The 16,234-nt window shown below is 40.3% G+C and overlaps 1 protein-coding gene across 3 annotated transcripts in view; it reads right to left on the reverse strand.

The window, feature by feature from the left end:
* The window catches only part of LOC131103035 (thyroid hormone receptor alpha), an 89,018-nt gene that overhangs the window by 43,513 nt on the left and 29,271 nt on the right, over positions 1–16,234 (reverse strand). For 2 of the 3 annotated variants that reach the window (XM_058048888.1, XM_058048886.1), the window contains exon 3: positions 1–139. This exon is cut by the window's left edge and continues 90 nt beyond it. The gene's annotated coding sequence lies outside the window, so the exon portion shown is untranslated. Of the gene's footprint in view, positions 140–2,259; positions 10,543–16,234 lie in introns of those variants that run through there. The other variant, XM_058048887.1, reaches the window with a different exon arrangement.

Here is a 16,234-nt window from a genome sequence, read left to right on the forward strand (position 1 = left end):
ACAATGAGGCGGATGCCGGCCTTGCCAGCCTGTTCAGGATTTGCCTGCAGACCCTTCAATTGGCAGCCGTCTGGGAATGGTTACAGCCATTGGCTTGGAGGAACATGGTGGGCACAAGAGCAGCTGAAGCAAAGGGAAGCTGGAAAAGGAGAGACGGGGGAAAACGGTCAATTCAAATGGTAAAACTGAAATGTAGACATTCTACAACGTGATCACATCAATTCAAAGCATATATCAGGGCTCAACAAAAATGACTTGCCCATGGGGAATCCTTAAGGTGAGAACTACTTGCCCGAACTTGCCCCATGTAAAATGAAAAAACTGCCATAATGATATCATCTCATTTTTGTGGCATCACATGAGAATCTCAAATAAAGATGAAATGATCATCATTTTTTGTGGTTGTTTTCCTACATAGATCATGACGATGACCATTGATAAAAAAAAATGCTCAATGGTCCGACAATAATTTGTGAAGCAAAGGTGAGAAAAATACACAGAGAAATGGAAGCGCTAGATTTTGTAGCTTGTGCAAAATCAGCACTTGGTATTGGATCTAATGGGTGGTGTTTCATTGTGACCACTTCAAATTGTCACAGCAATGTGATTCACTCACCTGTGCCATCATTTGATTTGCTGCCGCTAATAAAATACTTGTTTAGGAGGCACTGGTTCATCACTTTTTGCTGTTTTCCTTCAGAAGTTGTTGAAGAATTAGACCATGTTGGCAGGGACGCCATGATAGATGATTTCCTAGTCAAACCATCGCTGATTGGTTGATCGCGAACAAGAACGGGTGTGGGTAAAACGCGGACCGCGGTCTAAATAAACGATTCTGATTGGTCCATTTCAAGATTTGCAAGGATTGTTTTGCAAATTACCACCGGAATTACACAGTCCGTGTTTTACCAACACCCAACAAGAACCGCTTTAAAAAAAACTCTTGGCAGTATGGTATGCCAAAGTGCACCTGCCCGACGGGAATATCACTGATTGGATTTACTTGCCCCAATTTTGTTTGAACTTGCCCCGGGCCATCGGTACATCGTTATTGTCGAGCCCTGATATCTGAGCATGATTATTTCACAGTTATGCCCAAAATGTGCAGTTTCAACTGTATTGGTGGTCACAGCAGATGCTGATCTCACAGCCCATGTGCAATAATCATGTCTAAATAGCATCTTGATATGCCACATCTGTCAGGTGGATGAATTATGGAGGCTCACTAATACAGATTTACACAAAGCAAAGACTTCAATCTACCAATGAGTCTTTAAATGCTGCAAAACTGCCAAGCAAAACCGGATTTATGATGAATAATGTTCACCATCAATTTGTCATTGCATCGTCATGTTATTTCTCATATGTGAAGACTTTTGCCGTAGGATGCCAACCACTTTGAAAGCCGAAGTAAACAAACAAAACACACGATACCAACTTCCGATTGGTGGAAAAAGCGTGTCACCAATCAGACAAAGCCAGGAAAGTTTGTTTACAGAGGGAACAGAAGGAAAGATCAGCCAACATTGCCATCAAGCAGCTAAGTGACAGAGATGTTTGGTTTTTGAGTGACGTTTAGGACCAATGTGGTAATACAATAAGTCAAAATGAAAAAAAAATGTACAAAAGGTAAAGATAAACATAAAAGTACAAAAAAAATGCAAACAACAGACAATAAAGCCAACTTGAAAAAAATACAATTACAAAATCCAAGCAACAGTAGTTTATTGAAGTTTGTAAAAGCAGTGTGCAATTCTGAAAAGTAACAAAGCATTACACAACATGAGGGGGTGTCCACGCTCCCGAAATAGGCTTACCGGGGTTGCCATGGTAATGACAGAGACACTATTCCAAGGGAAAGCTAGTGGCATCATGCTTTCCTGTATGTCTGCATTCACACTATCATATGTATTTGTTAGGGAAGAGATATAAGCTAGAAAAAATAGAACACAATATTCTTGAAAAATCGGTCCAAATCATGAAAAATGTCCGGTACAGAGATGGACAACTTGGCTGGGATTGAATGACTTAACTTGTATTGCATAATCCAATATTTTTTAAGTTTTATTTGTGGCCTCACAGTAAAAAACGCATTATGGGTTCATTCATTACACAAGATGTGACCTGACATTAGTTTAAGGGCAGACCTGCTGCCTATATCGGTATCGGTATCGGTTAATAGCGCTATAGGGAACTTTCATTTGAACCTGAGCAGCGCAACATTTCACATCAGAGCTGTCAATGTAAATAAACAATCACCTTTAACTATTTTGCTTTCACAGTGCCGACAACAGACTTGGCTGGGATCTTCCAATCCCACAATCAGACCGCAAACTGAAAGGACCTGTTGGGCGAGTCCAGCTGTGCATCTGCAGTGAAACGTGCTAGAACATTCCTGGAGTTGACATTTACAGAAAATGAATGACTTTATCAGATACAGTAGATGAGGCATCAAAATCAAAGTGGACAAAGAAACAATTGAAACTGAGAAACCACATGATGCGTTATCAGAAGATGTGACTTAGGAGGCAGAAAAATCTGGATTGCAAGTCATTAAAATTTCATCTTAGATAACTTAGAGAGAATTTATTCCTTATTAACCTAAATGATTAAGTGTGCATCATAGCCAACAGTGAATAGTGAATAATGTGGGAGAAGAGGCTGTTAGAAATCTGTGTGTGCTGCCATCTAGTGGTTTCCACAACATCTCACCATTGCTGACCACTAGAAAAAATATTTTGTAATGGAAGGTTTTTTTTCCCCCTATGGACATGCTTTTTCCACTTGGGAAAAAAGTAAGTTTTTCCAAATGTCAGGTTTAATACCTGAGGATTCTACGTCTGCTCTAATTTAATATCACCGTCTATTGATGAGACAATGTCACAATTAAAGATTAATAAGTTAATATATAAATAAAACCCGTTAGAGTTGTCCTACTCTCAAAAATAATATACTGTATGAACCTGCACTGTGTTACAAGTTCCTGATGGGGGCACCAGTGCAACCATATAGGTACCCTGAATATATACAGTGCGACCTGAAGTGACCTGATTCAAGTACTGTTCACATCTGGTATCATCATGTTTCCCATGTGACCTGAACATAAGGCGGCAGTACCATAAAGCAATGGTTGCGCAAATTAGGAGTCAGCAAATTCTGTCCATGTGAACAAGACAGTAATATGAAATCTGATTATTGTGACTTCAAATTAATTGATGTGCTACAATGGTAATGGTAATGGTTTTATTTCATTTGAACATGCATCAGATTACAATTGAGTGCATCACATAATCAGTTCACAGTTCCACATGTCCAAAAGGAGTAGGAAGAAGCAAAGCTTATTAAATCCTACCCCTCCATCTGGTACTTTTACAATCAGTAACTGTTACATTTGTTCACTTCCTGCTTTCCTAATATATATATTTTTTTTTTAACCTTCCTCTTGTGTTAGCTTTCTGGTATCATCTCTTATGTTAACGGGTCGGTTTTGACCCATGTATTAAATCAGCTATGAAATACACTAAAAACCAAAAGTTACCATCAAATTTGCTTCTTGTGTCTTGGTTACCTTCTTAGGCTTCCTCATCCATGAAAATGTTGGTTTTAATACTTTTGGTGTGGGCATGTAGGCCTTTTTTTGGTCACTATACACCTCGATTTAAATTTCTAAAAATGGTAAAACGAACGTCAAAAGAATCATATTAATAAATTGAAGGTTCTTTTGTTACCTGGCTATTACTGAGGGCTATAGAACATATTTCTTAAATCAATTAGTTTTATTTTTTTCTCATTTTAAAATTAATCACTAAAGAAACATCTATGGTGTTCGGGCCAATTTTGACCCATATACGTATATTAAGTTATTTATTTATTTTTTTTTGTCACGTACTGTACCAATGTTACAAATAGTGTTATATACTGTATATATACTGTCTATATAGCAAAGGATTGACTAGAATGAGCAAGAGCAAACTACGGCCCGCTGGCTTTAACAACCTATTAAGCCCATAAAACAGTTCCGCCAACTATTCCAGATGATTTTATTTACACTTTAACACTCAATCTGTCACCATAAACAGGATTTCCAATGCTATTTTGAAGCTAGCATAAGCCTTGAACTAGTTGCGCATTTCGATTCCAATTAGAGGCTCTTCTCTTTCGATAAGTTAATGTAAGGGACCGTGTCACAGCAGCAGATGAGGCTTTTATACAAAGCAGAGTGGGGGTTTACATAGAAGCTGTGAGCTGTTGTGATATTTTATTCTTAAAGTTTGTTTTCCTGTTACGTCATGCGGTTTGTTGCCTTTTTGTTATATTGCAAAAATGTCCTGGAGGTTGACGCATAACTGATTAAATTAGGGAGGAAATAATCCCACTAAGTAGTAAAGACTCCTTCCTCATAGTTGGAATTGTGAGAGTGCCTTATTCAGTGAAATGCTGTCAAATTCTATTCTGTTTTATGAGTTGCTCTGTCATCTTGTCCTGGTAAAACACTTAATGCATGCAGTAATGCAAAGCAACTGCCAGATGGTGAAAGAAGTAACCTTGAAACAAGGAACAAAAGCACATGGTTTTTACATGTTAATTAGTCACACAAACACTCCATCCATCTGCTTCTGGCTCAGAGTCCTTGCCAAATTTTTGAATCCATTGTGGCCCACGCATCAAAAGGTTTGTCCATTCCTGGGCTAGAGGTAATTCTTTCCAACCTGATTCCACACAGTCCAATTTCTACTCTCTTCGGCTCCACCATTTTGGGTTATTTAGGCATGAAACCGTATTGAATTGAAGAAATAACTCATGGCAAAACAGGAAGGTGTTACATTTTGGGACACATCATCAGTAGTGTACCTTTAAGTAAGTGCCCAATCATGAGTAAAGTAGTGCCTCGAAGGTGGGGAGGGGGTAGTTATAGGGGGCAGATGATCCATAAACATAACATGTAACTTAAAACGTTTACTTCAAAACGCTCGCAAGGCATGCTGGGTAGGCAGCTGACACAGCGGAACTATAAAAAATAACTATGTGGTCCTCAACGTATTTTTCAATCAAGCAAAAATGCGACAAAGAGCAAAATGTTGGGAGAAAGAGTACCACAAGCTACCCAGCATGCCTTGTGGCGGTAATATATGGGCATTTTTGAGTATTGGGCGTATATATGATATATGCCCACAAGTAGGTTACTTTGTGCATCATGTGTGTTTGGATGGTTTAGTTTTTTTTTTGTACAAGCTACACCTTGCATCGGACTCGAGCATGCTACAATAGCACTGCAAGTCATGTTGCTGTATAAACCACAGTTACCCACCCCTTTCCTATTTCCCCCGGTAGTTTGAAATCCGCTCCCGCCGTGTTTCCAGCAAAATCTAGTGGGGTAAAAAAAAGGTTACTCCAGGTGTGTTTTGTTTTTGTGGAAAAGGGGGCTAATTACTGTCAGGATTGTCTTTCAGCACACTGGGGGAAACGCCCTTCTACCCGTCTACAGAGAATACTGCTACTATCAAAAGTGGTCAGAATTTGCAGTTGCTTACATTTGGAAGTCTTACAGTTGACTGAGTGCATGTTTAACACTGGAGGCGCTTCAACCGCTGGTGTTGCAAGTGCCACATACAGTCCATAGCTTTCTGAAGATGTCACGTGGAACCTATATACGAGGCTACCTGATATCTGAACTTCAAATCTGTCACATCGGGGGAAGCGACGTTGGACTGAATGCAGGACTTGGTAGGAGAAAAACATAATTAGGGCTGTAAGAGTTGTGAAGCACTTGCCGTTTTAAATATTTAAACACACCTGGGTCACAGAGTACACAGAAGTACTAGATGTGATTTGTGTTAACCTACTTAGGTGCGGTACCGGGTAGGTCACTGCATTCTTTATCATAGGCATGCAGAGATAGCTAGATAGCGAACAATCTAAACTCGGCTTTTTCAGTTGCTTACCGAACCCAATGAGGTCACAGGTCAGCATTTTAACGATGAAGTTGAGCGTGGCATGATATATTATCTGGGGACATATGCGAGCGGGTATATGTTACTCCTGAGGTCTAAATGTTCTCGAACCTGATGCATATAAATCAGGGCAGATTCATGACTAAAAGCATACAAATGCTGTATGGATTATTACGACTGGCCTCCACTTGCACAAACAAAACTCTTCTGTTTAAAATAAACATTGTCTCAACCTTTTTGCATGCAACAAAGTTTGTATAAGCATTACAACAGCAGTAAAGTAAAGTTAGTACTACTAAAGTAGGTCATCCAGGGTTGTCATAATGATGCATTGGTCCCATTCCAAGGCATTGTACCATCAAAACCATTTTGAAGATGACATTTTAAAGTAAAAATGTTGCTTGAAGTATGTGCAAAAACACATGCACTGCATGTGATTAAGACTAGAGCAGATTTAGCATATGTGCTGTTCTGAATTGTGAATTCCATACGTACCTACAGTACATCTAGTCCAACAGACAGAAATATATGCCAGTGCGGTTCTAATTAGCTGATTTACATATAACTTTGTACTTGACACCGTTTGGTCACAGAAGGCAGAGACAAAGCCAGAGAGTGGCTTTTAAATTTAGCTGTCTACATCGTCCTAACAAAAATGTCCAAATGGCTGCAGAGAAAATAAGAAGCACCGAATTTACAAGCCCTTTTGTTAATAAGTGAATAAACTTGGCTAGTATTATATGCTCAAAAAAAAGTCCAGTGTAACTGCAAGTTGTTCAGTGAATCAGGACTCACGGGTACTTGTCGTTATTAACTTGTTCACTTACTCACCCCGGCTACCACTAGCTAAATTTAAAAAGGAAAGCAGTTAATATGTCATTTATTGTGAGACTGGTACTGGCACTTTTCTATAAATGTAGACCTGGTCCTCAAATAAGCTCTGTATCGCCATTTCATCACAGACGAGACAAAACAAACATTTCACTTGCTCAACCCATGAGTTGCACTGACTCACATGTGCTCGACGATGACTCGAGTTGTATTTGCTTAAATATCCTGTGAGAAAGTCCTTGCCTCAGATCAACTTGCTCAACCTGTGATTTTGAGTTTCACTGACTCGTGGGTTGACAAAGACGTGCACTTCAGTGACTCACGGACTGACAAAGACGTGCACTTCAGTGACTCACGGACTGACGAATACGCCAATTTCAGTGATTGACGGGTGCTTAATGAACACCAGAGTTTCACTGGCTCATGGATGCTCGACGAAGACTTGAGTTTCACTGACTCATTGATTGACGAAGACTCAAGTTTCACTGATTCACGTGACAAAGACTTGAGTTGTTTGGTCGTGTACTGTATTTGCATAAATATCCTGTGAAAAAGGTCCTTGCCTCAACCCGTGAGTTTCACTGACACATGGGTTGACAAAGACGTGCACTTCATGGATTGACGAAGACTCAAGTCTCACTGCTGGAATCAGACTTAGATAGTTAGTGTGTACCGCATAAATGTAATAGTCCCGTGGAAAAAACAACAGATCTGGTCCCCTTGCATCACCGCATCACAGATTCGACAAAATAAACAGTTGACTTGGTCAACCCACAAGCTTCACTGATTCATGAGTTGACAAAGACGTGTGTTTCGGTGACTCACAGATTGTCGAAGATGCAAGTTTCAGTGATTTACATGTTCTCGACAAAGACTTGAGTTGCTTGGGCGGGTACTGTGTTGGCCTAAATGTCCCGTGAAAAAGGAACAGATCTGGTCACTTCACTGACACACCGGTGCTCGATGAAGACTTGAGTTTCACTGACCCGTGGGTTGACAAAGACATGCACTTCAGTGACTCACAGACTTACGAATACACTAATTTCAGTGATTCACGGGTGCTCAACGAACACTTGAGTTTCACTGACTCACGGGTGCTCAACGAAGAATGAGTTTCAGTGATTCACGGGTGCTCAACGAACACTTGAGTTTCACTGACTCACGGGTGCTCAACGAAGAATGAGTTTCAGTGATTCACGGGTGCTCAACGAACACTTGAGTTTCACTGACTCACGGGTGCTCGACGAAGACTTGAGTTTCAGTGACTCATGGATAGACGAAGACACAAGTTTCACTGATTCACGTGACAAATACTTGAGTTGTTTGGGCGTGTACTGCATTTCCATAAACATATTAATCCCGATTCACTGATTCATGAGTTGACAAAGACGTGTGTTCAGTGACTCACAGATTGACGAAGACTCAAGTTTCACTGATTCTGCATTCTAACTGCATTTCCATAAACGTATTAATCCAGTGGAAAAAGCAACATATTAATTATTCTTCCCACTTGACAAAACATTTCACTTGCTCAGCCAGCAAGTTTCATTGACTCACGGGTGCTTGATGAAGACTCAAGTATTACTGACTCACAGGTTGACAAACATGTACATGCAACTTCTTGCCCATGTACTTTGTAACACGTGACTTTAGTGAATAGAGTACCCACATGGAGTTTCCCATCACTGCTGCACATTTGAGAAAACACTGAAGTATTTGCATGAAGAGCTGCATGGTTCCATTGTAACTCTTTCATGTAATGCATGAAAAAAAAGACTCTTAATCTCGTTTAATTTTGTCTGCTCGCTCATCCTCTATTTCGGCCTTGTTTGTTCAGCTCCGCATTCCAATCTCAACCCAGAGCTTTGTGTCCCTTCCAGTCCTCACTTGCCCCACTTTAATGGGCTCCAATATTTACACCAATTATCTGTGCAGTCATTGCCTTTCCAGCCAGACTCCATATTGCCAAGATACATACTGTACGACAGGGACTGGAATTACTGCACCATCACATGGTTTCACTTCTGTTTATATGACTCTATGTCTGCCTGTCCACAGCTGTGTGTGCACAAATAAGTTAGCATGCAGGCATGCTGGCTTCATGAGCTTTGTAGTGTCAAAATAGGCAGAAATGTGTTCCAGATGAGTTTCAAAACAGTTAAATTATAAGTCCCTAGTCTTTGTGGTGTGATTAATTGTCGATGCAAAATACAACAATAGTTTCAATAGTTTTGTGCTCAAGCCAAGCCCGGCAAACTTTATTTGGGTTGCACTTTAAAAGGAGAAAAAAGTAAAGAATGGACCACTGCTTTTTTTGGGCCGTGCATGATATTATATAGCACATGCAAGTACACAAACACCACAGATAGATTACAATCCTGTGGGAAACACTTTATTGGCAGCACATCCTATTATATGAGAGCTGCAGCTGCAAACGCTTCCATGCGCTTCCAGGAGTGACTATCATCCTTGGATGGGGAGTGCATGTGGAAATTAAACTCGCCAAGCAAAGTACAATAACGCTAAGGATCATTAATGTGGACAGATCCATCTGTGTACAGTTGAGCAGGTGACTTAGGAAACATTTTGTAATGTAATAATGTCTGTCAATCCGTCTAGAATCCCGGAGTATTAAAAATAATGAACGCATGATGTTTCTTTCATTGCCCTATCCACATAGAAAATGGAAAGAATTATGCTGTGGGGTGTAGACAGCAGCATGTCATAATTTGCCAAGTCCAGAAGTGAGCCAAAGAATGTTGAAATGCGACTGGATAAGTTAATCATGAACATTCTTAAAGATTTTCATTTAAAAGCTTTTCTGTGTCGCTCTCCACTTATTCCATTTTCCCCCTCATTTCACCCGATCCACATCCTTTCTCTCTGCTCCCCACTCGCTGACCAATGGACCACTGCATCTGCTAAGACGTAGGATCAGGCTAACCATATGGAACTGATTTGTCAGACTTTCTATCGACATAAACAATGTATTCTCACTTCTGCTCCCATAAGAGAGAAGGAATAGTAAGCTGAAGGTGGACTCATCAAAGCATGAGCAGTCTGTGGGCAGGTTTCATGCACAACGGGAGGTGACGGTGACTCACGGTAAAGCAGGTGAAGCGAGAAACACTCATGTTGACGATAATTTGATGCTCTGCGATGGAAATAAATGCCTGTAGAGTACAAATCGAATTTGACCGATGATGTAATCATTGTGCAAAGATGGAGATGGAGCCTTAATTACACAATGTATGAAGTACAGAACTGTATAGTGTAGCGTTATTAATTCGTTCCAGAAGATATGACTCTAACCAAAACGTGCTCTAACCGAATCAAGCTTTCCCATAAGACATAATGCAAATCCAATTAATCTGTTCAGGACATAAAACAAAACACTTTTTGATGTAGTGTTTCTCATCTTTTTCAAGGCATAACTGTGTTTGTCTGCAACCACTGATGATGTCATAGAAGGGCGACAGAGCTAATGCACACCAACCAAGGCAAAATTGTCTTAAACCGAATCATACGCTAACAGAGGTTCCACTGTATTCCCGTTCTTTACCAAAATAAACCAAACATTCATTCATTTTCTACCGCTTATCCTCACAAAGGCTGCAGGTGTGCTGGAGCCTATCCCAGCTGTCTTCAGACGAGAGGCAGGGTACACCCTGGACTGGGTGTACTCGCCAGCCAATCACAGGGCACATATAGACAAACAACCATTCACACTCACATTCAATTTGGAGTTGCCAATCAACCTAGCATGTTTTTGACAGGAAGCCGCAGTACTCAGAGAAAACCCACGCATGCACGGGGAGAACATGGAAACTCCACACAGAGATGGCCGAAGGTGGAATCGAACTCCAGTCTCCAAGCTGTGAGGCCTGCGCGCCAACCACTCGACTGCCATGCAGCCGTAAAGGTGACCATATGGGTGTTATTTCATATGTAGAGGGCTTGAATAATATTAAAACCCACATTTAGAAGATTGTAACAGGTTTTCTATGCAATAATTATGAAAATATTCCATCAATTAATATCGAATCCACAGAAATCCTGGAACCAATTACCTGTGATAAAAGGGGGACTATTATATTATGACAGTAACAGGCTAAAATCATGTTACAGGTTATCGTGGTTAATTGGTTCAAAACCCAACCACGCTAAGTGAATTTCCGGGAAGCTGTATTCAATATTAATAAGTGTAATACTTTGGTAGTTCACACACAATGTGCAGACCAGTGTAGCCTCGAGAGGAGCAATGCAAGGTAACGTAGTAGAAATGATATTAGTAGATAGATTAGTAGATATATTTTTTCATTGTTTACTCAGTGCACGGTGGGAGTGGTTACCACGCAGGCCTCACAGCTAGGAGACCCGAGTTTGATTCCACCCTCGTTCTCCCCTTGCATGCATGGGTTTTTCTCCGGGTACTCCGGTTTCCTCCCACATTCCAAAAACATGCTAGGTTAATTGGTGACTCCAAATTGTCCATAGGTATGAATGTGAGTGTGAATGGTTGTTTGTCTATATGTGCCCTGTGATTGGCTGGCGACCAGTCCAGGGTGTACCCCGCCTCTCGCCCGAAGACAGCTGGGATAGTCTCCAGTAGTTAGAGCATTGAAAACGTGTTTATGACCTTCTAAATATGTTTTTTTAACAGTATTACAGCCCTGTAGACATGGATTTACACCCCTATAGTCACCGTTACTCCTGTATTGACCAATATAGTAGACATACTAATAGAAAATAGATAGTTATCGCTGACCGTACTTCCTAGAGGCTATTGTGTCTGCAATGGAACATAGAAACCAGTGTAGAATAATACTTGAGAGACTCACGAGACACTATTCGCTTTATTAACAACAAGAGAACACGTAGCATGCAGTGGACATTTACACAGGAGCTGCTGTCGGCCACTCTCTACACTATGAAAAGTACCATTTAGACCAGGGGTCTCAAACACGCGGTTGAGGCCCCCGCCTTGAAATGAAAGTTTAATGTTAGTGCGGCCCGTGCAAGTTTGATATGGATGCTGTATGGTATCATGTACCCAGAAAAAATTATTACGTTTGATTAATGTTCATGTTAAAGGTTAAATAACTGTTAATAGTTATCCTCCCTATCCGTGTGGAAGTGGTAAGTTTTTGGCTATTTAAGTTTAAAGGAAATAACTTGAAGGCTACCGTTTAGGTCGCTAGCTCTCTAGTTTGCGAGTTAGCATGTGTCTCAAGACCCTGCAGTTGCGCAATATGTTGTAAATAAAAAGAGTATAAATGTGACTATAGTCATGTTTTGTCATGTCTACAGGGCTCTAATAATGCTTTGTTCATTTTAATCTGAAAAAAATAATTTGTCTACCCACCAACTATATGTGGTTTCTTAAGTTTTTATTATTTGCCGTTTTATTATTATTATTATTATATTTATTTATTACTGATTGATTGATTTTCTTTATTCTTGATTTGTTTATTTATTTTTCATCTTATTTTGTGAAGAAAAATAAAAATTAAGATATTTGAGAACAGTGGAATGTTTTATCAGAGCTTTTATTGTAGAAAATCGGAACCAAAGCACTGAAAAAGTTTGTATATTTTTCTGTTTTTAATAAATGCGTTTTTTTTTTTTTTGAAAACCTGAAGCGGCCCAGCTTTGCCCAGACCCGAGCTCCAGTGGCCCCCAGGTAAATTGAGTTTGAGACCCCTGATTTAGACCATGAATATGTACGTTTTGCTTATACTATATGCATTTGTTTTTACTAATAATTGACTACTAATAATAGATAGAGATGGTGTGATGTAGCAAAGGACGCAGTAGAATCTACTGTACTTAAGTTGGTTCCACTTTTATCAACAAACTGTCCATCATGTTCATTTTATTAGTAAAAATCGTGGTGGAATGTTTTCACATTTGTGCCATTTGAATGTCTTCCACACTTTCCTCACTGCAACTAATAAGCAATAACTTTGCAAGGACTACAAACTATGCCGGTGACAGTGTCGTCGTTGCCATTGATGACGGATAAAATGAAATATACTGTATGCAGAAATTCACAAACAACCTGCCACCATGGTTTCAGCCACAGTCCCCAGACAAGACAGTGGATGACTCATCTAATGGTCCAATTACACGTACCTGTACACACACATGTACACACGCACAAAGAGATAATGAGATTTTATCCAGCCTTGGTTTGTCCCCGGTGTGCTTTTTGCAGCAGAACAACTGGGTCACTTACTGATGTACGTGAGCACATAGACACATTTCACTGTCAGAGATGTCTGGTGTGTTCTTACACAATTGGACCAGTGAGTGAGAAATCCCACCCCATTTTCTCATCCAGAGACAAGAATCCCATTGGCCGATGCGGCGTCCTATACATTACAGCATATCTCAGCCACAGGTGGTGGAGGAGACGGTGTGTTGCCGTGGCAACTAGAAGCAGAGGCCCAGAAATAAGTTATGGCACTATGATGTGAGGAGACTATCAATGACGGAGGGTATTACATGTGAAAGACAGAGGGTGGTGAAAGGACAGAGGGTGTTTGAGGTCAAGCTGAGACAATGCTGCTGTGGGGGGGACATCAATCTTTGTCTATTTGCGACATTTCTCATTGTCTTGACAATGAGATTGTACGATTTGACTCAAGACGTACTATCAATCATTCATATAATTGTATTTATTTACAGTCTGGTTCTACTTACTTCCTTACATGGTGAGCATCATTAATTTGTTCCAGAACATCCAGCTCTTACCCAAACCAATGCTAACCGAATCTCACTTTGTCAAATAAGAAATAATGTAACTCCAATTAATCCATTCCAGGAATCCTCAGCATACCCAAATATAAAGTGGTGTGACTAATTTAAATATTAGTCCGTGGCGACACAAATCCAAAAATGATGAAAACATTGAACAGTGGTGAACCTTCCCAGGAGAGGCCAGCCAAGAGCACAGAAATGAGTCACCCAAGAGGTCACAAAAGACCCCACAACAACATCCAAAGCGCCTCAGTTAAGGTCAGAGTCTTCCATAAAAAAAGACACTAGGCTTGCATGGCAAAGCTCTAAGACCAAAATCACTGCTGAACATAAAGAACATTAAGGCTCAATTCCTAAGAAATATTTTTGGAAGATGTGTGTCCCATTACATCTGGCATAAAAGTAAAGCCGCATTTCAGAAAAACAACATCATCCCAACAGTAAAATATGGTGGTGGTAGTGTGATGGTCTGGGCTTACTTTGCTTCATCAGGACCTGGAAGACTTGCTGTGATAAATGGAACCATGAATTCTGCTGTCTACCAAAAAATCCTGAATTAGAATATCCGGCCATCTGTTGGTGACCTCAAGCTGAAACCAACTTGGGTTCTTTAGCAGGACAATGATCCAAAACACACCAGCAAGTCCACCTCTGAATGGCTGAAGAAAAACAAATGAAGACTTTGGGAAAGAAATACAGTATGTGTTCATGTTTCACAGATTGTGAATGATGTGCAAAATTCCAAAAATAGTGCAGTTCCCCTTTAATATTCTTTTTATTCAGCAGTGGTTTTGGTCTTGGAACGCTGCCATTTTTGCTCCGTGTCTTTCTTATGGAGACGCTACAGTATAACCAAAGACCTTACCTGAGGCAAGTGAGGCCTGCAGTTTTTTGGGATGTTGTTGTAGCATCGTTTGTGACCTCTTGAATGAACCACTCTTGGGAAGGTTCACCACTGTTTCATGTTGTGGCCATTTGTGGATTATGGCTCTCATTGTGGTTTGGTGGATCTCCAAAGCTTTATAACTTTTTATAGCTTTTATAACCTTTTTCCAGACTGACAGATGTCAATTCATCTCTATTATGTTTTAACGGGGGAGCAATCATATTTTCACACAGGGCAATGTAGGTTTGGATTCTTTTTCTCGTGCTAGAATGCACAGAGACGTGTTCATGTATGTGAATGATGATGAGCAAAATTCCAAAAATAGTGCAGTGCCCCTTTAAAAAGGCACTTGAAAGTAATGAGTTTTTTTTTAATTACACACTTATTTAATTCTTGCATTCAATCTTTTTAAAATTGTATCTTAAACGGTATGTCCTTCATCGCAGTCATAGGAATCAAACTCGCCCAGAACACAAGAACGTATAATGTACATTGTGTGCAAACCGTGATACGTGATATGAGAGCATGTGACCCACATAAGAGATCAGTCAACATGACCCCAAATCCCAGTCACACAAAAAGTTCTTGTGAAAAATACAGTTGTTGCTTTGTTAGCCGTCTACCAAAAACAATAAAATGCTGACTTTTCTATGTAATTTAAACCCCTTCTATTATCATGTGACGCCTTGAAAAAGCTCATTCATTTCCATGCTATTGGTCTGTGTTTAGTTACACAGTGTCAGATGATGGCAGCCGTGATTGTACTGTGATGGCACTGTGGTTTCTAGCTACAGTAGTTGTTGGAAGATTAATATGAGTGTTTTTCACAATCCTATTGTGGTGGTGGGCTGCAGAAGGGAGGGGTGGCAAAATGTAAAAGCCATCCACTATGTACTGTATGTCGATGTTGACAGAAGCGGACAATAAAAAGGAAAGGAAAAAGGCTCTTTTGCCCATCATCCACAAGCCTTATGGAAGATATGAACATGTCTTCCTCTTTTCTGTGCGTTCTAAAGATATTCTATCAATAAGGTCTTCTGAAATATACTCCAAAAAACACCAACAACTCTCCATTTACATATAATGAGACGTTCATATTAACCAACCTACAGCGACATTGTTATTATTAGGGATGTCCAAAATGCCGATATTGTCCAACTCTCAATTTCCAATACCGATATCAGCCCATACCGATATATGTAACATGACATATCTCCATATGTGTTCTAATTATGTTTAAATTGCATTTAGAAGATCATAAACATGTTTTCCATGCCATTATGACCAAAATATTCATTCATTCATTAATTTTCTACCGCTTTTCCTCACAAGGGTCACGTGGGTGCTGGAGCCTATCCCAGCTGTCTTCGGGGCGAGAGGCGGGGTACACCCTGGACTGGTCGCCAGCCAATCACAGGGCACATATAGACAAACAACCATTCACACTCACATTCATACCTATGGACAATTTGGAGTCACCAATTAACCTAGCATGTTTTTGGAATGTGGGAGGAAAACCGGAGTACCCGGAGAAAACCCACGCATGCACAGGGAGAACATGCAAACTCCACACAGAGATGGCCGAGGGTGGAATTGAACTCTGGTCTCCTAGCTGTGAGGTCGGTGTGCGAACCACTCGGCCCCCAAAATATTAAATGTATTAACATTGCATCCTACTTCACAGGAATTCGCTTATCGTGGTCGAGTCTGGATCCAATTAACTGTGATAAACGAGGGACGCCTGTACAGTAATCCCTTGTGGTTCCAGACCGGACCCTGGTAAGTGAATTTCCTGATTTATAAA

The sequence above is a fragment of the Doryrhamphus excisus genome, chromosome 15 (genome assembly GCF_030265055.1).
Source record: "Doryrhamphus excisus isolate RoL2022-K1 chromosome 15, RoL_Dexc_1.0, whole genome shotgun sequence".
Classification (NCBI taxonomy): Eukaryota; Metazoa; Chordata; class Actinopteri; order Syngnathiformes; family Syngnathidae; genus Doryrhamphus; species Doryrhamphus excisus.